The sequence below is a fragment of the Micropterus salmoides genome, unplaced genomic scaffold, assembly GCF_014851395.1.
Source record: "Micropterus salmoides isolate LMB-PRFRI ecotype aquatic unplaced genomic scaffold, ASM1485139v1 Ms_hic_scaffold_13, whole genome shotgun sequence".
NCBI classification, from domain to species: domain Eukaryota; kingdom Metazoa; phylum Chordata; class Actinopteri; order Centrarchiformes; family Centrarchidae; genus Micropterus; species Micropterus salmoides.
In genome coordinates this window covers 29,553,987-29,579,155 of record NW_024040374.1, presented here as the reverse complement: position 1 = coordinate 29,579,155, position 25,169 = coordinate 29,553,987, and positions in this window count along the sequence as shown.

The following is a 25,169-nucleotide window of genomic DNA, read 5'->3' as shown; positions in this document are numbered from 1 at the left end:
GTGAGCACAAACAGCTACGGTAACCCCTGAGGGGAGAATGTGTCAGCCACTACCCGCTTAAAACAAGCTACTTGGTTCACTCAGTACTGAGTGAGTCTGTAACACTGTTTGAGGGTTTAATTCTTCTATTTCCATCACCAGCAGTTAGTGGGCGGGAGAAGGTGACAGCTTTTGTCAATGTTGGACTCATAGGGTGAGACTGTGGCAGTTTCTTGGAAGTAGTACTTTTCAGTGCAGATCCAGTACACAGTGAATACAAAAAAGTATCAGTATAGATTTGTTGGTTCATTTTTTACCCTGGACCACAAACTACTTCCACCTAGACATGACTGGCACTCATCATTCATCTCATGGGAGCGTTAATATAATTGTTACTGCTATGTATGGCAAGAAAGAACTTAAGGGGGCTTGGCTGATTGTAAATTTTTATTATACAATTTACAATAAAGAATTTGCACATTGATTTTGAGATATTAGTACAGTGAGAGAAAACAAACTGGATTTTTGCCAAGATTGTGCGACAGGGTGCGGTTAGTGCTAAATCAACACAAAACTGACATGTGGAAGTGAAAAAAGAAGTAGTTTGATTTAAAATTAGAAACCAGAAAACATGTGCCAGCTGTCAGGTGTAGTATTGAGGCCAAACAGAGCAGTTTTCAGACTGAGATGAATGAAGATAGTGGCTTAAAGAGAAGCTGTATTCTCATGCAGTCTGAAGTGTAGCGGCACAGCGAGCTGCTAGCACTTTGCATATCATGAATCAAGGTCAGGTAAGGAGCAATTCATATTAGAACTTAGCTGTACTTTGTAATTAGTGCTACTGTAATTATGCAAATGTTAGCAAATGTTTGCAGGCTAACACGCTAAACTAAAATTGTGACCATGGGAAGTAAGTTGTCATTGTGAGCAATGTAACACACTGACGTTAGCATTTACTTCAACATTTACAAAACTACTTTTAGGTCAGGTGAGTTAATCATTCAAAACAACCTCCTCATCACCAAATGGGATAAGACAAGAATGGGATAAGCAAATGACATCCACTCAGGTGAAATCAATATCAGAGCAAACAGATTCCAGCAAGCGCTCGTTTCTCTACTGTGGGGTCTACAACTGCAGTACAGCCACGCTGGCTGTCATCAGTCACTGCTGCCACTTCAATCCATCCCTGTGTGTGAAATAAGTGACTGGCTGGGTTGACAGTTAATGAGGAAGAGAGAGGGCAACACGAGGAGGGGTGGAGAAGAAGCTAAATGAATTTAGAAGGTGGGTGGAAAGTATCACAGTGGGTAGAGAGAGGGATACTGTGGAATCTAACATGGAGAGAAATTAGAGAGTTAGAGAAGGAAATGAGGGGACGCATATTAAGGAAACTGAGATCAAATGAGAGGGTGGAGGAGAGAGAAAGAGAGAAAGAGTGGGGAAGGAGGGCTGAGGAGTCAGAGAAAATGAAAGTAGATAGTAGAGAATAGGAGAGGGAACATGGGGGAAGTGTGTAGGTGTGTGTGTGCGAGCTGCAGAGAACAGGCAGTGTGATGGCAGGCTGTGTTGCGTGATCAGCACTGCTATTTATAGATCTGTGGAAACAGGCAAAGAAAGAGAAGACCAGAGGCATTGCAGACCTGTGCTATTATCAGCCTTAACACAGTCTCACATTATGCCCGGTCGGGTGTGAATGTGATATTTGTTTCATCATGAGAACCAAAGACAAGCATGTTAACATGTGGAAAGTGTATAATATCAGTCGTCATTGCTAGTTTAGGGTCAGGGTTCTTTCAATTTCTGTGCAGTTCTCTTGCTCATACAGTGATCCTCATATGTAATGCCGTAAAAAAGTATTAAGGCATTCTTCAAAGAAAGTGCGTGTCGGCTTGTCTAGAGTCGAGAGTTTTTCATTATTTGAATCACATAAAAAAAGTGGAATTAAGAGTTGGGAGATGACAGGAAAGAGAAAATTGGATGGAGGATGACATGGAACAAAGGTGCCCTGGCCGGAGGTGAACTGGGGACATGGCAGTTTATTGTCGCCACTGTAAAGCCCTAGTCAACAAGGGTATATCTTTTTACCCCAAGTTTGAGTGTGGCCATTGACAAAAGGTATAAAAACCTGCCTTCGATAATGGTAACATATGACAACATAAAACCCAAGTTGTAATAAACTTGGAAATTTCTCTTTACAGTGTTGAATCTCAACTTAAATTAGATTATCTCATTAGACAAAAAGTGTAGACATAGTAGCCTTTTGTTGAAGACTGTTCGATTCAAGTGTCCCAGTAGGCCATGACAGTGAGCCAGCATGAACAATACCACGGCCCTGAAAGCAAAGCAGCTAACCTGTGCTTTTGCTTCTATGTAGTGTTACTTTTGTCAGACGAAGCTAAATGAACTATATTTGTCAACAACCTTTTTTTCCCTGACGAAAACAAGAAGAAAACGAGACAGCAGTTGACAAAAAATGACCAGACTAAAATGTAATTCATAAAATAAAAACGTTAATAAAATCTCTCTTTCTATTTGTCAGCATAACGAGGAGACAAAATATTACAGGCCCTATTTTCTCCCTCTAAATTCACTTGAACAGGTAGTTTTTTTCTTCCTGTGCTTTGAATGCTGGCCGACCGGGGCGACACCTGGCGCGGGAGGAAAACCTTAATGTGGAGGATGCAAACTCTGGTGATGAACACAACATGCTGGGTAGAAAGAGGAGCCTAGATATCATCTCCCTTAAAAACATGATTTGTGATATTTTGGGGGTCTAAAATATTGACAGCTTGAGTGTCAGACTTCATCCAGCCAGAGGGAACAATAATCGACCGTCTGCAGCAGACTTGTTGCTCCACGATCTCCTGTCCCTGGTCTGCCCCACTCCCTCTCTGGTCACTAGTACGACCGACATGCTGTGAACGGTTCATGATTGTTCCCTCTGGCTGGATGAATATTACACATTATCCATGTAAGCCTTCTACTGCAGCTGGGGGCTCCCCGCAGCGGCGCACAACTTTCTAAATTCTCCCCACTCACGGAGAAAAGAAAGGTCAGGTCGCAAACACAGCCACAGCTGTTGTGTGAAGCGTAATTGTAGCAAAATGGCTACATATGATAATGAAAATTATTATTATTATTATAATAAGACAAACATGCCTGATACTTTCACAGTCAGCCCCAAGCTTACATGCTTGCAGCTAATAATGATTCAGCAGTAAGAATCACAGTTGGTCCCCCTCCTCCCCATCACAGGAAAAAAAACTGAGCTCCCCTGAAAGCTATGTAGAGTTCGGACACTGATGTGATTATAAGATTTTTGGAAAAAACACAGCAAACTTGAAGCGGCATAACAAGGCACCTGGGAATTGAGGTAAGTTAATGTCTCCGAGACCAAAGCTAACATTCAAATCATATCTCTATTTTGGTTCGAGCAGATCGGTCAAAATGCTAATCAAAAGTATACTAATGAGTTAGAAAAGACTAAAATGATGGTTAATGACTAAAATACCCAGACTTTAAGTCGAAAAATAGTATACAGTGGACTAAAAATGACAAAAACTAACAAGGACATTTGACACAAGACAAAATTTTAAAATGGCTGACAAAATTAACACTAGTTTACATTACACTTTTTAAATCAATCTATAATAAAAAGCATTCATTCATTTTTTGCATCAGAAAGTTAAGGCTTCTGTCATTCCTGTCACTGCGTTGTACGCTTCCAATGAGCAACTAAGAAGGTCAGAGCAGGAATGTCACAGAGAGATTGAGAGAAACACTAAGATTCAGTGGTGTAGCATAGTTTAGTATATAGTTTAGTTCATATAAACATAAAAGTCCTAGGTCTAACATACTTTAGTAGTAGCAGTAGTTGATAGGAACTGCCATGATGACTACATCAAGTGAACATACAGCACTTTCACAAAATAAACACCTTTGCACTCTGCTCATAAAAATGACCATATCTCAAAAACTAAAAAAGGTACACAGTTCAAATGACTTGTGGAGTGTTAAGAACTATTTTGTTCATCTTTCTACATTCAGAAATATTTTGGATCAATATGTTTTGTGTTGGGCGGCGCGGTGGAACAGTGGTTAGCACTGTTGCCTCCCAGCGAGAAGGTTGTGGTTTCTCTCCGGGTGCTCCGCCTTCCTCCCACCATCCAAAGTAGAGTAGGCACTGATGGACCATTTGTATTGCAGAGTTCAAAGGGTTGAACGTCTCGACGCCTGCTTCAGCTCTTAGAGCCTCAGAAAAATTGTTAACTTAATTATTAACTGTTTACCCTCCACCACGATCCGGGGTAGACTTCTTTTTTCTATCACGTGTTCCCCCTCCACTGATACTTTTTACACAAAACTCAACTATCTTTTTTTTAGTTTTATTCTGTTTTACATTTCTGCATATATTTTGATATTGCCTTGTATTTTATTGTTGATATTGTTTTTATTTTAATACCATTCTTCCTACTGATGTCATTACTGTTGTTGTGTCCTTCACATAATTTGTACAGTGTTTTGGTCAATCATGGCTGTTCATAGGTTTCTGACTTGGGACACTGTGGTCTTGTCATATCTCCTCCTTGCACATTTACAACACTGGAGTTTGTTGGAGAGATATTAAATTAAGCCACAGTAGCTACCTAGTCGTAGAAGACACTTTTTACACAGTAGAAGACATTGGACTGCACAGGACAGCACACTGAATCACACAGGGGAGGACACATATGATACAGGAGTTATCAAACTGTACAAAACACTCACTACGCTATACAAGACCCTCAGTTACACAGAACAAGATAAATAATTAAACAGCGCGGGGTACTGGGTTAGAAAAGAAAATGAAAATGCTCTGAAAATTTTTCATCCCTCTGTTGATCATCAGTGTCAAGGTCAGTTGAACGGTGTGAAAACAAAGTCTCGCATTACATTTTCACCCTCCAACCATCTGAACAGCTCACGCTGAAACGCTCTGACTCACTAATAAATACTTCCGGGCTTTTGGCCGCGTGCTCGTTTGTATTATACCAATTAAATGTTTTGCAGTGACACATGCGAATGCAGCTCAGTTTATCCACAACACCAACACTGAGTAGCATCATTGTAAAACATTCACTCACACATTTACAGGCCACACTGTTGCATTTGGCTAAAGTAATTCCATGATTGATTTGAAATCAGTGCTCGGGTCCTTTCTGTGTCACAGTATGTATTTTTCCATGTTAGAAGAAACAGGGGTTTTCATAAAACACAAGAAAATTGTTCATAATAACCAAAGTCATCTGATATCTGGGAATATAAACAAGCTAACAGTTCAGCCAAATTATCTAAACAACTTTATTTGGAGGTAAAACTGAAAATTAGTGCATGCCAGTAATAATCCTTCATTGCATACGAAAACAATAAGTGCACACAAGTACTGCAAGTATCGGCGGTCAAAACTAAAACAGGAAGTCAGTCTGTAAACACCTCGCTTTATCTTCCAAATTTGTTTGGAAGATAACGTGAGTGCTTGTGTTTGATGCCCTGTGGAACCTGTTTTCAGCACTACATTCTCTGATCTCAGCCGTTACTTTAGGAAGAACAATGTTATCATAACCAAGAAAACAAAATGCAAAAATAAAACCTCAGCTGTAATAGACAATAGTTTTCCTTTAATGGGGATCTGCAATATGTTGTGCTTGCTATAGTTCACTGATGTCTTTTTCCCCTCCATACATTTGCAATACGCTCATATTGGTTCACATATCGCCCCAGCTGATTCATGCTCTAATTCTTTAAATGAGTGCCCATGAGAACAAAATGTGCATCATTAAATGCATAAACATACAATATGTCCCATGTCCTAGACTGGCCATCAGGAGCACCAGGAGAATTCCTGGTGGCCTGGCCAGCTGATTAGCCCGGAGTGTCAGGCCAGTGTGAAAAATGCAAAGTGAAAACAACACGGGGCAGCTACAGTGCTCACAACTGCAGACCTGCAGTCTCCTGCCTGCTTTTAACCTTATGGTTTGATCAGGGTTTCTTTTGTGTCATTCAGTCAGTGACTTGTGTGCGCGTGGCCGAGCAAGGACAAAAGCCCTGGAGGAAAGTGCTGCTAAATGCTGCACAATTATATATGTTCATGAGCAAGGCGCATGGTTAGTGTTTAAACAATAAAAATTAAATATATACCAGCAGGGTCGGCCTCAGCAGCACATCATAATATCACAGCCTCCTTTCCCGAGTTGATTCTATGAAGATTTATTCCTGTAGTCTAAATTATGGAGATGCAAATGACTAATTCTTGAAACTGAACACATTTTTCTTTTCTTGTTTTGGCAATTTTTCAAGGCAATTTTGTGTGTAGTAATACAACTAATAGAGATGTCACTGGCATAAAAAAGTATAAAAATATTTCATCCAAACGGTGACAGTATGCATGGTTTGTTTTGAATGTGAGGAGATTGGCCTGGGCTGATCTGTGGTTTTAGGTAGACAAAATGTTCAATATCGAATAAAGCCATAAATTCTACCTTTACAAAGACTATAATGTTCTGTTTAGAATGACACTATCAGAAAAGTTGGTTGTACCAGAACAGCTTTACATGGTTTAACTTTCAAAAAACACCATATTTTTTGTCATATGCACATTGCTGCAGCTCCTCTTTTCACCCTGTGTGTTGATCGCTTCATTTTAGCTAGGGAGTGATGCATCTTGTCTCTAAATGATCTTTGTTGGGAGTTGCACATGCGCAGTTCCTAGTTAAGGACTACTAGCCAATCAGAAGCAGAGAAGGGCGGGTCACCGAGAAGCAAACACGGCTTTGTACATGGTGCCGACCAGCTTGGCTGGAGCAAGAGTTTCAGAGTGGTGAGTTATTAATCTGTAACAAATGTATCTTTCGTCCACAAAGTTTTAACTGAGCTCTGTCTCTACATCACAGTAACAACTTTATGTCCACTGACTGCCTGGAGGGTAGCTAGTGTTTGGAAGGGAGAGGAGAGCTGTGTGCTGCAGCTCACTGTTTTTCCACCGGTGTTTCTGAGGGCGTGTCGGACTAGCTGCTTGGCGAGCATTATATGAGGCGCATTTAGCTTTCATCCCTGTGACGTCACAGCAGTGGCGACTCCTGCCAAATCTCTCAGGGGAGACAATTGTTGTGATGATGGCTAAGGTGACCAGTTCAATGGTCTTAGTCTGCTAAAATACAAGGATTTTTTCCTTACAGGCTACATACTGTACAGTATTTGTGAACAGCTACATCCTGAAGTTCATTGTCAATGTCTACAATGATTGAACAGTCCACAGTTAAGATCAACAGATCTTTAGACCTTTGGATGTAAAGGCAACTACTTCAGCAATAATGAAAAAAAGAATGACTCTCACAATCATCTGATTTAGCTGTGACAAACCTTTTATTTAGGAAATCCAGAATAAAGTACAGGCACTGGGCTGATGATGTGCAATGAATAAAATTATTTACAGTTAATCTTGCGTTGCAGCTAAGGGACCCGTCTCAAGTAATAGGCCACAGTTATGTAATAATGTCACGTATGCTGTATATAAAGGTGGATCAAACATAGCTAATCTTAAATGTTTAATGGAGTACAGATGAGCCTAATATTTATTTTCATTCTTTAAGTTACACACATTACACAAGACTAATAAGGTAAGCACAGAGTAGTAAAAAATCCACTTGTTATCTTGTAGATACACTGTATTATTAGGGGTGTGGGCTGTATTAAAGTATCCACTGTTCTCCTGTACTCTATAATCACACAGTACCAACGTGCTATGTGCTGTTCTCCCATTCTCACTCTGTATTTACACATAAACATCAAGGCGTATAAGGGGAAATATAAAAAGGTATATTCTATTACTTTTGGTTTATTTTCTTTGTTGATTTCCTTCTTCTTCTTCTTCTTTTTACCCTCCTCTGACAAGATGCCAGTGGTGACCACATCATGCTACCTCCTCTTTCTCTTCGGTTTCTGGCAATAAAAGAAAAAAACAACACTTTTAATTGTTAATGGTTAAGTGACTTCACCACCACACATAAAACATGGCTTAATAACAATCACATTTAACATAAGCATAAAATTTGGGTTAATAATAACCCAACTAATCATGATTATTAGCTTAGCCTATGGCATTTTACGGAGCATAAATTAGCCTAGTGGCTAGTGGACTTTTCCTCTCCTCATAGCTTAACAAAATACATGTCTTATTTATACTATGTCTTACTCACCCGCTGGTAAAGTCGCTGCATCTCCCGACACAAGACCATGGTCGAATTTTCAGCCTGAACGTACATTTTCTACAGCAGCTGCTCATAGTGACAGCAACAAGCTGGAGGACTGCCCTCCCGGAACCCATAAACACTATATTGCAGCGAATTCGCCCCATAAGAGGCGGAACACGACTTGACGCTGATTGGACAGCGTTATTTAGAGACAAACACTCAAAAACAGTCACAGCTCACTAACAGTGTGGTAGAAAGTGTGAGAAAAATCTCCTGCCTTTTTCCCGGCTTGGCGGTGCGTCGCCCGGTCGCCCCTAATGAACAAGCCGCCCCTGCGTCACAGGAATGAAAGGGAAGCTGCTGGATTACAAGCGAGCTGTTTTCAAGCAGTTCAGAGCAGAGTTTTCTGTGGGAGATGGGAACTCCCTTTGGGCTTTTTCACTTTGCAAACCTATTACATGCACAAAAAAGGTATATAACTCAATAAAGGAGAGGGAAAAAGCCAAAAAGCAGAATACCACCTCTTTAACTATATATTTATTGTGGAAGGTGTAGACTACAGAGGGGTTGCTAATGTTTTGCTCACACCATTTACAAACAATAATTAATATGACATTGTAAATTAATAACCCCTTTTTTAAAATCAAGTCATTATTATGAAATGTTATTTATCATTCTTATTTGTGTAGTTGTTTTTTCATGACAATTTAGTGTGTTTTCCATGGTGGCATTTCCCCCATGCCACTTTCATTTTATAATGTCACATTTCATGAGAGTCACTATTCGTGGGAGAATATACATCCTGTAAGTGTAATAAAAAAAACAACTATGTAAATATTATGTCAGTATCACACACATCAACGTGTGTAATATGAAAATATCAAACAAATCACTTTGTGACCTCCATTACGTCAGTTTCACATATAAATAGCTACCCATTCATTGCGCAATATACGGTAAAAACTGTTCAATCAAAGCCTGTGGAGCAGAAATTCAATTCAAACATCCTTTAGCCATTTCTCCAAATAGCATAAGAGTCATCTGTTTTTATGGAGGAACTCAATGACACAGAAGGCAATGAAAATGAGAGAGAAGCTCTTCAATCTAAGGGTAGTGCAGATGGAGAGGAGCCAGTGGGTGGTTGAAGAGGTAAGGACACTGAGGCCATGTGAAGGCGAAGTAGAGGAGGAACATTAAGAAATTGGATGAATTAATGATGAATCTGCAGGAAGGCAGCCAAGAGCTGAGAAATAGTGTGTACGTGTGAGAAATGCACGCGCACACACACAAAGAGATAAACACAGTGGAAGAAGGAGAGAAGCATACAGAATGAAAGAAGCAGAAATAGCTAGTGTGAAGCGGAGTGTGGATGTGAAAGAGCTTGAGATGGGCTCAGTGCCAGCAGAGTCACAGCAGCAGAGGCAAGTCTGTATCAATACGAGGTTGAGCTGGGATAAAACTGGGCGGCAGGGATGGGCAAAGATCCATCACATTGTATTTTAAAATAAGATACCAAATAACCTAATTTTATCAAAATAAACTACAATATACAGCAACAAAAACTTTGCAAACCTATCTTTCAGTCTATTTGATCTATCCATTCACCAGTACACTGACTGTTTGAGATCAACAGCTTTTCTCATGTAATTTCTATTTGAAATACATATTTGAAATACATGTATCGTACATACTAACCCCTCCTGCTGGGAGTTGTGTGAGTAGTTATCCTGATAGACAAGGTATATTCTAAGGTTGAAGCTACATCATACCAAATGAGCAAATCAATTTCATATTAAGTGCTTTGGCAGTATGCTTGAATTATATCAGGGGATCTGAAAATGCTCTAAGCTTATGTGAGCTGTTGACTTTTGTTCACCACAGTGCCACTTTTAGTTTACAGGCTAGAGCTCCATTCTTGTTCCCCTCTGAAAAACGTCATCTCATGCAGAAACAGCCCCGGGGAGAGGAAGCATAAAGGGTGCTGCTGCAGCTGTTTGGCAGTTCTTCAGCTCGGGGGAAAGCCATCTGATTTGGACTAAGTTGTGTGATGCTCTTGCTCTGCTCATCAATTTCTTAATTAGTGCAGACTAAATAAATAAGTTAGATGACAGTCTTTTATTCAGAACAAAAACGAAAAAAATCTACTTTAAAAGAATATTTCAACATTTTGGGAAATATGCTGCATCAGACGCTAGACGCAACTAGCCTAGCTTAGCATAAAGACGGGAAACAGGGGGAAACAGCTAGCCTGGCTCCATCCAAAGTCAAAAAATACGTCTGCCAACAACTCTAAAGCTCACTAACTACTGTTGCTTGTTTTATCTGTACAGAAAATTCCTGAATAAGCACAATGACTTTCTGGAGTCATATTGTCACAGTGAAATTGCCAGGTGTGGTACCAGCATGCCTCATGTGCTCTGGCAACTTACGCTTTAGCGTACAAGATACAACATGTTTGGACAGAGCCAGGCTCTGGTGGTTTACCATGATGGGCGTGGTTAGCTAGTCACCCTAAATTGTATTATATTGGATACATTCATGTATGAGTTCTAGATGAGTTTTATTACAGGTGGAAAAAGAAGGCTTTTAAAAAAAATACTCAAAACCGATTTAAATGTTTTACCTATGTATTGGAAACATACCAAGCAATAACAGTTAACACAGGGACACAGGACTAGAAGATAATGTGTGCATGGAAAGTGAACAAGTAACTGTCTCTCTACAGTATTACTGTCAAGGTGCCTTTGAAGACGCTGCAGCAGAGGAATAACAAGATGTGGGTGTACTGGAATCAGCATGATAGTGACTGTTGGTGTAAGGTGGCAAAAGCCGTGGTCGATCCAACCGTAAATAAGAAGTCAAAATAAATAGTGAATAAATCTCCTCTGTGATATTTGGGTACCAACTGTGTGTTCTTGTGCGTGTTTTTGTGCATGACTCAAGAGTGCTCTCTTATAAAGCCAGAAATATATATACGTGTGGCAGGCACTGACATGATGTCGTGTGACAGATCGAGGCCACTGTGAAGCAATCATGAAAGAGTGGCTCCAGTTATTGATCCTGGGATTAACAGTGGCGCTGCACAGATAACACAAACACTGAAGCACAGGAGGGAATGTACATGTGCTTGCACTCACGCTAACAAACCACAAAGACACACACATGCATACTCTCCCACTCCCGCTGTATGTTCAGTGCGCATAATAAAATGCTATATTTTTTTCTGCGATGTCTTAGAAATTTGAAATCACGCCGTAGCATGGTATTGACACTGTGGTCTCATTTCCGACACCCTGTGCAGCATGCAGGTAACAGAGCCTGTGAGACTTCACAGACAGGAACTGAAATGACCTCATGCAAGTTCACTGCACTACTGATGTCCTAAGAGAGGTGACAGTCTTCATTCAACACCTCCAACCTGCTCAGCATGCCAAAAACAAGACGACACACAAACACAAATGTAGCCACTGCAAGGTCTGACTCTTTAGCTGTGAACATGTGTGCACAGTTATGCTTGAATAACATTAAAGGATTCATAGATACCCTATAAGAAAAGGTGAGAAATATGGTTGTCTGTCAGGGTTGAGGGTGAGCGCAAAACAGGTGAAAGTCCAAATGCAAGACTCTGGAGCGGAGATACAGTTCAGGGACCTTCATCCATAACATGGAAAAGACAAAACAAGGTTTACAAAGTGCAGGGACTGGCAACATCCAAAAACGACAGCACAGCAAAAGGCAGAAAATTCTTCCTACGACACATAACAGAGTGTATACACACTACAATGACCAGACAGGGAATGAACAGAAACACCAAACATTTATACACAGGGACTAAGGAGACAGGCAGGCAGAGAGACAGCAGGGGAAAACAGAGAGACTGGCAGGCAGGCAGATTACTGGGTGGGAACAGACAACACAAGTTACTGGACACTAAACATATATAAATGACAAACTAATACAGACACAAGCAAACAGATCACCAATAACTACAACCAACAGGGAAAACAGACTGAAGCTGGGATTAAACAGAACTCAGAGCAGACACGGGCAAAACAACACAGAAGTACACAGACCAGAAGTGAACAGTGAGACATGAACTAAGGCACAGGACTAGGAACTAAGATAAGAGACAAGACAGGTACTAAGTAAACTTAAACATGTGGATGAATAAAATAATAAACAAGGCTACACAGAGACTAAAGCAGAATTATCAAAATCAGATTAATTAAAGAAACTGGCAGAGAACATAAATTGATACCTTGCAAACAGACAGAACTCAAGCATGATGGTACAGAAACTAATACGAAACAGGAACACCGAGATGACAGAACAGAAGAGATCAGACCAGAACCACCACACAGAACAAGCAGAAGACTGAACAACATTGACCAACTCCACAAGACATAAACAGACAGGACCAAATATAAAAGCAAACACACACCAAGACCAAATACTGGATACAAGACCATAGACAGACAGGACTGAAAACCAAAACTACAGACTATATAACAGAGACCTAACTCACAGAGTGCTAAACTTAAATATAGCCAACAGGCAGAATGTGACAGAGTCACATCATAACTTTATTAATTAATCAAAGCAACTACAAGGAACTTTGGATTTTGGGGGTAGTGATTCCTCCGCCTCATCTCTGAAGATCTTGATCTGGCTAGCTCGTGCACTTTTTTTGGAAGCGTGTGAAAGAAAGACGCAGATTGTTTTTAATACTTTATTTCTGTTTTAAACATAGCTGTATGCAGGACGCATAGTGATGAGGTAATAATCTATGTGTGGCGATGTAAAATGAATATGTTGAAAAAATACTTTGGTTCATACACTTAGGCTGCATGTAAGTCTACAACTAAATATTTGGTTGTTCTGTAATTGTAATTTTGTTGAGAAAGCTGAAGTTATCAACGTTCCCAAGTAATGTTAAGTCTTTAAAAGCTAGGGTAGGTAACGTTGGAGAAACTAGCAAGCTAAATTTAGCTAGAAAATCCCACTCCCTGCCTTCAGGCTTTCCTCCAAATCCACTCCCCCAAAACACATCTGATTTTTTCCACAGACTATTTGATTTATTGATTGCTGTCAGGATGTAAAGAGAACTTAAACAAACCCTTACCTACCCTAGCTTTAACTGAACACTGTGAAATTTTTCCTGGGAAAATGTAAAGCTTTTCATCATTATCGTTTCGCAGGGAATCAGACCCGGCATTTAGAATACATATATCGAAATAGCCCATCTTCTCGCTGATTGTCTGATTGTTTGCTTATATAGGACATATAGAGGCATCAATATATCATTCAATATGAGCTTATTGCAAATATATTAAAATAACTTTTAATTCACATTTTTCACTGTTCAAAAAAATAATAATAAACTCTCATAGAATAACACACAGTGAGGCAGATGACTGCTCACTCCAAAGTAAGTGATGTTGTCTGAATGCAGAGCAGATATTTAAAGATAAATTTGACTTCCTCCTTTTGTGCTCCCATTGGGACTTTAATTAGAGACACACTAGTTCAGGTGTTGATGGAACAGTCATTCGTCCTGGTCCCAACAGACACCAGGAGGAGAACAGATAGTTACTACCAGGACCCAGAGAGAGAACAGATCCATATCTTTCAGAGAAGAAGTCAACCTTAAACCTTCTGGCTCAGACTAAAACAAGGTTAGCTACCTGTCATACTCAGAGTGGAGTGTAATTGTTGTGTCATTTTTCTTTTAATCCGTCATGCATTTAACTTTAAATCCATTGACCTGTTTGGACCTCTCCAACTGCTCTGCAAGTAGACTCTCATATACAGGAAGTGAAAACAGACTTGTCCACATCCTTACATTACATTGCCACTTCTAAATACCCCCAGTGGAATTAGCTGTTACTATTTGACTTTTGTTTTACTCTCTGGCTTGAATTGTATCTGAGGCCAGTAAGTAGGCCTCACATACATACTGAAATCCTTTCTGTTAACCTGCAAATATTCAGCAAGACAAATGGTTTTACCAGTGAAAATTTAAAGCTGCTTTATTGATACTTTGGCCAGTAGAAGGTAGAAACATCAAAGCAAGCTGACGGACACACATCCCTGGCATAGATAGATACAGTATTATAAGAAGTGAGCTATAAAACAGTCCATTATAAAATGCATAATAATTGCACTAGCTGTAGTTAGATGCATCATAAATACACAAGTGGTAATAGAATTTACATTAAATACATAGTGGGTAAAAAAAATATAAATATAAATACATAAGATGCAGGCTTGGTGCGTACAGGTTACCCAAATGCCTGTCTAAACAGGTGTGTCTTTAGCTGCCTTTTGAAAGAATCCACAGAATCAGCAGACTGGAAGTGTGCAGGCAGAGCATTCCAAAGTTTCCAAAGCTCGATCACCACGGGTCTTAAGGCCTAAGAGAGCGAGCTGAAGAGTAAGGGCGTGGTAGTTCAGCCACATGTGCAGGAGCCTGACTGTGCAGTGCTCTGTAAGTAATAGTGAGAACTTTGAACTGGATCCTAAATGTTACAGTTAGCCAGTGAAGAGATCTCAGTGTACGGGGGATGTGAGACTGTTAAGTTGTCCTATACGGTCAAGGGCAGACATGCTGAGATGAGAATGGTGCAGCTGAGACTACAGATCTCAGTTTACTGATATTTCTTATTTGGAAAAAACAAGATCCGATTAGCTGCTTAACATGGGCGTCAAATATATATATATATATATATATATATATATATATATATATATCTTTATAACATGGACGCATGGAATTAACAATATAATTGTAAATGCTCTGTATAGCAGCTTTCCAACCACTCAAAACGTTTTTACACTACATCTGCATTCACACACTGAGCCTAAGTGCTTAAACAGAAACCAACATTCACACACTGGCAGAACAGCCCAAGGACACTTCAATGGACAAGCAATAACACAAATTTATAGAATAATAATTTGGGGCACTAACTATTACCACTAAAATGTCCAGGATGCCACATTAGTGTCAAGCTTTTGGAAGCATTAACTTGTTGCTTTACAAAAGTGTGTCTACATGACACAATCCAGGTGTTTTCTTCTAACAAAAGCAAGTTCTTCTACAAAAAAAAGGTACTATTTGGCTACACCCACTGTAAAATGATCAAGCAGTGAATTTCTGCCCACATTCACTCAGCCTCTGAGAAATATATGCTGAATTAAAACTCAAGCCTCTATCATGAGCGGAAAAATTAGTACAGCTGACAGCACTTTGCACTACATGGACAAATTCCTATTACAATGATTTGTTTTGTTTCATATCATAAAGATTTAAAGAGAAAGAGGTCAGAAAACAGAGTTAAAGTAGAACTGGGGCATTTATAATTCATCAGCCGCTGCCAACATGTTGTCCTTCTGCATGTATCTGACTATCTTCCACAGTCTGATGTGCTGCTGTGTCCTTATGCAACTCCGCCAATGTCAGTTATAAATAGGAGTGTAGCCTAGAGTGCTCACAGCTCAGACCCCAAAACACACCCACGTGCACATGCACGCACATAAAAATACTGCTTGAGAATATATTCTGCATACTAATGACAGCCTTCATATGTAGCTGTTGTTATTTGGTTTGGCTGAAAACATATTAAATATTTTCGACAACTTGACTGTTGGCTGGAGACCTGGGTACTGAATGATAGAATAAAGGCTTAGATTTGGTATACAATGACAAAGAAGAGATGAAGTGAATATGAAAGAATCAGAGCATCTCAGTTCCCTGAGCTCCACTGAACTTTGGTTGGACATCTTAACTTGGCTTGAACTTTCATGCAGCCAGGCTTCTCTTTTAATCATCTCTCTATTTTTTTTTTTTTCCTCTGGAAATCTGTCTCTTGCAGACTTGCCATATTTTCTTCTCTGCCTGCCTTCATCTCCACAGGCTGGCAGTCCTCATGTGTCTGTCTCTTCAACATGTCTCTGTTGGATACTGAGCACTTCTGAAGACTCTCACCCTCTCCCTCTCTGGAGAAACGGAGAGAAACTCAGGGTTAGGCAGAAGGAGGGGAACCAGATAGGGAACATAGAGGATTGAAGTAAATTTCACATACTGTCAGGATTTAAAACAAAATGATTCTAACACATATACATCTGCCACACTATCTTCACTGGTCAGCTTGGTTCCTAGTAACGGAGAACTGACCAAGGATCCGAGCTGTTGGGGTCCAAATACTATTCAGTCTAATTGGCGGGGAGTCTTCTTCGTCATGTAATTTAACCTGCATTCACTACATGCTGGCGTTGTTGTCCTCTGCAGTTGGAAGGCATGCTCAGAGGGACACGCTCAAAAATGTGCATCCTTTCGCTAGTGGAGCGTGTAATGCAAACACATCAGGCACCCACTCATCAAAACATTGCCCCATAGCATCACTTGATGATTCATTTTAAACTAAATATGTAATAATTCATACTTCATTATGGCCATCAAACCAGTGGTAGACCACACTAACTCTGCCATGACGAGATTAATCAGTCCTCCATCTGGTCCTCGCATAAATAAAAGTATTTCACCACACTCTAAAAAAAAAACCTTTTAATGTAAATCTGTTTAATTATCTGTACAGCAGTACAAGGGTACAACAGAGACAGGCTATGTGATGAAATATATTCATCTGTGTGGGGATTTAATATGTGCTCTGATGATCTGAATCTGAGCTTGATTTATTCATTTAACTGCAGCAGAGCTTCAGAAACATTTTCCCTTTGGTTTCCATCCTTGTTTTGATCTTGTAGTTATTATTACCAGAGCATGGGGCAGTTTAAACAAACTGTGAAATGTATTGCTCAAAAATTCCATTCATTTCTCTTTGTTTTAGAATCATGCCAGGCCAGTTGATGAAGTTGTGTAACACACCTACAGCTCTGGGATTGTTGGCCGTAAATTGATGTTCCAGTTCTATTTAAAGCTCCTGCTGCAGTGAGAGACAGATAACTTCCTTCATTAGAGATAACCTGAAATATTCAACAGAAGGCAGGCAGAGCGCCAGAAGGAGGGTGACAGAGAGAGAAGTGGGGGTGAGTGTTAGAAAGCTTCCCTGCTACATCTCTGGTTAAACTGTTACAGCATCATTAGCTGTTTCCATCCAACTGTCAAGTGGCGTCGTAAAGCCTCCAATCACTATTACAGTCTCAAAGGGTCAGGTGAAGTAAAAGTAAGTAATTTATGACCTTAATTGACCTCTAATGGTCGGAGCCATAGCAACAGTGAGAGTTTATCACCTCACACATGGATCTCAGGTGATCAAAGTCACACACCCCCCTCGCCTCCTCCCAGTCACATCAGGGTAACCTTGAACTACAGCAGCTCAATGGTGAGAAAAAAAAAAATCACCATTTTCACAGAAGAGACATGTAACCAAGTTAATGACAGCAGATATCCAACAGAATCATTTAGTGAAAAGATCATTTATTTGCAAAGAAAGCAAAAACAAAAAAGTACTCCTGCATGGCTGGTGCGTGCAGGGATTGAGGAGCTTGTGTTCCAACATGTAGTACTGACCAGAAAGTACATTTAGAACGGTTGTGTGTGTTTATCATAGTGTTACTTTCGTCAGAAGAAACTAAACGAAATTATTCAAGGACCTTTTTTTACCCTGAGAAAAATGAGACGATGACAAGACGGCGACAATGTTCTTAAACACTGACACACTATCCTAACATGCAATATTGTTGCTGAAAAATGACAACACTAAAATGTAATTGATAAAATAAAAATGTTAATAGATCTGTGCATGAGTGACCACATAGGTGCACTTGTGTCTTAACAAACACAGATGAGAATAAAGAAAATTTGTTAAAATTTACAACAAGGTAAAACAGTATGACCTGTTTTATCAACGATATTTATACCTGCAACAAGCTCAGCTGCTGCTGACTCAGTCAAACTACACAGCTGAAAAGAAAAACACATCTTAAACATGCTGACTTAACACTTACTTATCATTACTTTGTGGTGTTTTATCCAGCATGTTATTAATGATCCTGTTTTAGATACTGTCCATCCTGTCTGTCTTCAGAATTGGCAGCTGTCACTACTTCCTCTGCACAGAGCATTTGTTTTTCTCTCCTTACCTCTGCAAGTCGATTGTGGGTTAGTTGCTGCTCTGTGTGCACAAGAGAACACTGAGATTCTGTTTCAACAAAACAAGAAAACGCTGGATTTACAGGATAAAAACTGACAGGCAGCATAAAAACCAGGGTATATTCTGCATAAATGCACCTGGTGATGTACAGATAACATGCAGCCCCTTTTTTTACATATTCCCATTTAAAGTGAAGAAATACTAGTATTATTATTACTGCTATTGTTATACTATTTCATGATATTTTCTCATTAATTTGCTGTAGCCAGTGATGTTGAGCAGCACCTCTAAAAGGTTTAGCTGAGGTGAAGAACAACATTTGGAGAGACTAGAAGAGCAATGTGATTAAATTTAAATTTCATCCCATTCAAGTGTGCACGCAGTCAACTGGCTCGGATTGGAGCAGTGCACATGCTCTATGGGCCCAAAAACGCACGAGTGAGGAAGCCCCTTTTTTTTGGGTGTATGTGTTTCCAACTTAACACACAAATTACTTTTTAGTAAATTTTTAGTATGAACAGACACTACTCCAAATTAGTCAGATGATCTGAAAATTTTCATATCACTAATGATGGCCAAATAATAATGAAGTCTAAATAATCATGATGTATTAAATACCGACAAGCAATGTATAATATGAGTCCAGGAACAAATGTCATTGTTTATTCAGCCAATGTGTTTCCACTTTATGATTCCAAAGTCAAAAACTGTTGGGCAAAGGCTTGACAGTTTTGTTGGATTCCCATTCCCACCTTACACACATTCACAGAGAAACAAACGTTCAGCATGTCCATCTAATCACACAAATTCTAGAATAGATAGTTCAGTGGTCTCATCCTCACTTGCGGGTCCAGGATCAGGTCTAGCCAGAATCATTTCCTTTGCTGTTTTTCCCTTTACTCTGTCTCTGTCAGTCTGTGTCAGTGCAGGGAAAATTCTCAGGGGTGTGGGATGACCTCTTTCTCTTGTATAGACACAAACAGAAGCACTCAACGAGCACCACGCACTAAAAAAAATCTGTCTTGACACACGCCTTGCATGACACAGAGGCATGGGCTTTTATATTTATGTTCCAAGCACTGAAACAGTTTCTACTATGTGGATAAGTGTTTTTCATTTTTTTTAAAGTGGCGCAAACACTCCACTTTGCAGCCAAAATGCTTTACAGCACACAATGAACAAAACACTAGCAATTCAAAAGCCAGTCCTTTATTAACCTTTTGTATCAAAAAGTGACTGAACCTTATGCAACACACTCAGTGTTAGTCTTTCTTTAACTCCATATTCAGACATTGCACACTTACCATAGATAGTTTGAGGAAAATTACACCGTTGGCCTCAATCAACACACTGATGCTACACAGAAAGTGTTTTGTTTGGTGTGAAGTCTTAGTGGTGTCATGATGACAGTAAAAGGTTGGGGTGCACTGAGGATTCACAAAACAGTGGTGGTGTTCTGTTTGTTTTGTTGCTAAGCTTTCATTATAAGTGGACATGCAAATGTGTACTGTATAACATGACCAAAGAGCTGAAGAGCCATTTCAAGCCAATCATGCCCTGCAGATCTACTTCTGTTTCAGTCCATTGTCTTTTCTTTGTTATTATTTATTCTTTTATGTTTTGCCTTCAATCAGTTTAATAAGCTTGAACATTCAAAAAAGATCCCATTGACAGAAATAGTGTCAAAACTCTTGGCACTCTCTATTTTTGTCAATTTTGATACAAAATGTTTTTTTAAAAGGCTTATGTGCTGTACTGTAGAGGCAATTTGCCCGAGGATGTTGTCAGTTTGCATGCTTTTTCTTACATTACACAAAGACAATTGATCATGCATATTGATTTGTTTCAGTGTAAAACTATTGATTAATACCACCTCAAGAGACACCTTTAGATCAATCACTCCTTTTGAGACAATGAACTCCTCTATGGCTATAAAGTATCAAATTGCCCCCTGTATGTGTACCAAAGTTTGAAACCCAGGTAATGGTCCCACACTGTATGTTTTTAACAGACTGTCATATAATATACTTTGTGATATGTCCCCCTGCATTGCAGTGCAGTTGTGCACTCAGGTGATGTCCTTGGTGAATTAGTCAGAGGTTATTTGCATCTCCAGATGGCTCACATCAATAATTCATCATGTTTTGAACACAGTCTTTTGCTCTTCATTCTTTGCACTGAAACATCTAGATGAAATTAAACATAAAAGGCGCAAACTAAATCAATTAACAACTAAGCAAGTTTTCTACACAATTTATTATTAATCAGAAATGGCTCATCATCCTATTGTTATGATCAAAACTGACATCGGTATAAATATCATCAGTTAACAGTTAAACTAGTAAATGTATCATCACACATACTCAAATGTGTATCTCTGTGGTAGTATGATTTGGGATAAAAGTGATTTTCTGTATTTTTTTTCTTTCCAACAAATCCCATAAAATGGGCAAAACCAATATAGCATTTATCGTACCAACAAGTATTGTCTGTGGAGTCAAAGCTCGATATCTTATTCCTCTGCGCAAAAGAGGTCCATTGATGTCCAAAACCAATTGAAAATCACATCAATAAGCCACACTATGACGGTATATTTGTGAGCTATGGTACTGTACGTCTTTGGAATGTATTGGGCGATAGACTAACAAATTTGTTGGATGTGGTCTTTTCTTGGCATTTGTTGACAAAACAGAAAATAACTCAACTTTTTTGAATTGTGGTCCAGTCACACCAGAATGTGGCACAGCAAAGATCATCTACGTATCCAAGGGGAAAAGGTTGGTTACAAGCTTGGTGATGTACTGACTTACAGTACTAGCTGGTGAACAACTGTTGCTGATGAGCTAACTGCGAACATGCTAGCCAGCCAGGGGGTCATTCCTATGTTGGTGAGTTATATGGCACATAATGGGACCCATTTACACTGGGGATGCAGGGGACATGCCCCCACCATGTTTTGAAAAGGCTGATTTTGTCTCCATCACTTTTTGAAAGCATTTGTTAAAAATGTTCTGAAAAACAGCTTGCACCAAGATATGTCAACTAACAAATGAAAATGCTTTGAGAAAGGTTTATTTGCACATTAAGAAAACATACAAGGCAATTTAAATATAGAAGAAACAAACGAGCATTGTCCAAAAAAGTAACAAGTATAAAAAAACAAGCAGCTGATTACTGCATTATATTCTGTTTCTATATTTATGAATTGTCCCCTGCTAGCTGAATTTTGTGTTTCCCTTTATATAAATAAAGACATTTATTTATATATAGGGAAACACTGTAAAATTGGAGCAGAAAATGTCTCCAGAATGCAGTAAATTAAGTGTTTAATGCTCCAGACCCCCAAGCTCATATATTTCAGCATTTAATATTCTTTCAAAATAGTATTAAAAATCTTCTTGTCTTGTTCTCATGCATCGTCATGTCTTGTGACCCAAAGTGTATCATCACACCCCTAATCTGAGCCCTTATGTCCCCACCACTTTTCAACACGAAATGACGCCCTTGATGGGACCATGACAAAGGGTCCTATAACCCCAGTTCTAAGGTTACTTTTTGGGGGTTAGCAGATTAGGAGCCAGAGAACACACAACACTAAGAACATAGAACATGCTAGACCTAGTCAGTCATAATAATTACTTGGCTGCTAAATGGAACATATGATCACATATGTTATTCAAGACGTGCATTTGTACCACTGAGTCTTGTCTTATAACTGTCAACAGACCATTGTTTCTTTATGGATGGTTTAACACAGCTAATAAGCTATGATAGCTTTCCTCCATGATAGATTCACGGCTCCCTCAAAGGTTGGCACGGTCAAGACTGTTAGCAACTAGTCAACAGCGCAATTTTGCATGACAGTCCTTTGATCACAGTGATTCCATTTAAATTGGTTGGTTGGATGTTGTGTCCGAGCCTTTAACCTTATACAGTTGGTGTTAGGGAATGTAGTTACAGTACATGTGTGCTACCTATAAGTGCAATATGTTATTTCCTGTTTATTGATCTTTGTACGAACAAATGCTTCCACTTAATATAGCTAAAATATATCTAATCAAATTTTTCCTACCATTTGGGTATTAGCGTCTCTGCCAAAAGGTAGTATGTGTCGACACTTACATTTAAAAGTATCTTGGTATAAACTGTAAATGTAGTCAGGGTGCGGTGTATTAATTACTGTAATATAATAATAACTGTGGCACTTAAGGTGGACTGTTATGAATATAACGAATGTGTCGGACTGTTCACTTTGATTGTTCCCTGGCCCTGTATGATTATATTTGACAAATAACTGAATTTTGTACCTTGAACTCTACATCCAGGATCTCCTCCAAACCCTGCTCTTTTTTCCTCCTTTTTTGTCCTTTTCAGAGGAAATATCACTGCATGGAAGCAGTGCAAGCTGCTGGTTGCTGTCCGTGTTTGTTTTGGTACAAGGACACGCAATAATCTCGCAGGATTTATGAGGTCATCTCCCGGCCAGAACTCTAGTGTAGTGTGTTATGTATTTACTGACTCGGTTAGAGGTTAGTGCTTCTTCCTGACTGTCAAAGACTAAAAATGAAAATGTGCAAGTTTATGGAAACAATCTTTATATGATCATACAGTCTATAGCAGTTGTGACAAATTGAACAATAAAACTGAATCAATAAACCTGCTATGTATAATTCATACAGGCAACACTCACTGGCTGATATCCAGTTTTCAATTAGCAGATCAATATTGCCCCCATACACCAGCAGACCCAGATATCTGTTTAAACCACTGAGTGTTTCATTTTTAGTAACAACCAACAGGAACAACTCTTCATTTGAGCTGGAGCACACAGCCTCTGGTCTCCTAGGCAACAAGCCAGGTTTCCCGCGGTAGCATATCGCTGAAGCCCATTGGTGGGAGGATGAGGAGCTCCCTGCAGCATTCCCATGGCAACGGGCTCTGTGGTTTCTGTGAAATGATGGCATGTTTTTTGTCTTGATAACTCTGTGGCACCAGGCTCACCCCCATACTGACTCTCACACACACATCGGACATTATTTTTTTCTTTCCTCTCATATAAACACAAAAGCTGTGAACCTGTATGTCTTCTCTTGCTTCCTCTTCGCCAAACTGGGACTTCACTAATTCAAACTGTTGCAATTAATTCATTCCACATAGCATGCTAGAATCACTGTGCCAGCGTGGTACGATGTCGATGCGATCCTGTGAACACTGTGATCCAGCATTGTGATTCTCATGAAATAAAATACAAATGTACAGTAGTACTATAGGTACACAAGGTAGGACAGAATATGTCAGTGAAATAAAATAACTGAGCAGAGAAATGTACTGTGCCATGATCTCATTTATTTTTCTTCCTTTCGTGCTCTTGGTGCAGTTTATCTGTAGATAGCTATCACACAGAGGCAGAGGTGTGCGCTAGTTATTTTATAACATGCTTCTATGTCTGCAAGTCCACTGACATGATGCTTGCAAAGGCGTCTGCCAACATACAGTACATGAATGCAAGTTTTTATGAGCACTCTAAGGGGCTTGTGTCCTAATGACAAACAGATGTACAGGAAGCAGGACGGTCATCAGCGTTTCACTGAAGAGGGATCCTTCAAATGGATTGACAAATCTTCAAGTTGCTCCCCAAACTGTTCCACTGGGTTGGGTCTTGGCGCAATAATGTTACCATATGCTGTTCCCCACCCACAAGAGAGCCCATATGAAGTGTAGCAATTTACAACTGTGTATTCGGCTCCTCCATGTGCTGCAGTGCATCCAAACATGAAGAAGTTAAAATGTATCTTCACAACACCATGTTTCAGCTCTTTGCCAGCTACATTTTAGCTATTGGTTATGAAAATGACTGTCTGGCCAGTAACAGCTTGGCTGTGAGATTGTGGAACAGAGTTGAATTTTTTCTAACTTTCTGAAAGCGATAATCTCACAAGCGTGCAAACTTCATGCAGCAATTAGCCAGGTGTGCTCCCTCAAGTGACCTTTTGTGGTTTCGCAAATAATGATTCATCAGTCATTCTCAGCAGCAAAATCAGTAGAAGCGTGATGTGGTTAATACCACCGTAAAAGATCTCAGGGAGGAGGTCCCTCCCACGTCCACACTGGTGACCAGGGTAAGTTTCCTTTCTCTACCAACAGTCGATGTCTTTTTTTTTTTTACCGTGATCTTAACCATGGACGTGGTAGATCAGAAAACCATGGTGGTGTCATCACTCCCTCGTTTTACTCAACTAACCAATAAGGTTCTTTTTTCTGTTTTCAAAACAGTTCTAAAATCATAAGGATTTGAAAAACTGAAAAGACATATTTTTCTGTTTCTGCTGATACCAAATTGTAAATTATAGCTTTGTTGTGCTAGCAGTAATATCAGATACCACTGATGTCCCAGTAGCTCCTCTCCAGCAGGTTTGTACCACTGGTAGATAATATAATATTCTCTATATCGTACAGTGTGTGCAAACACACATCCACAGAAGTGCGCGCGCACACACACACACACACACACACACACACATCAGGCCTTCTTTGATCATCCCGATTTGACTCAGTAGTTGCTATGCCAACAGGCGAGAATAAAGCTTTGAGCTGCAGCACTATGGCTTTCATGACTGATGCAACATTTACCATAACCACCCGCCACACACACCCACCCACTCACGCACACTCTCACACAGACACACACGCATGCACACTCACTCTCACACACACTCAGAGGACAATTTCTTTGAGTTTGTCTTTAACAGTTCAGGCGGCTTTAGTATTTAGGTCACCTCTTTGTGGAGGGAGAGAGGGAGGAGGGAAGGAGCATCCCAAAGTAATGGTTGCTGTTGATTGGTCA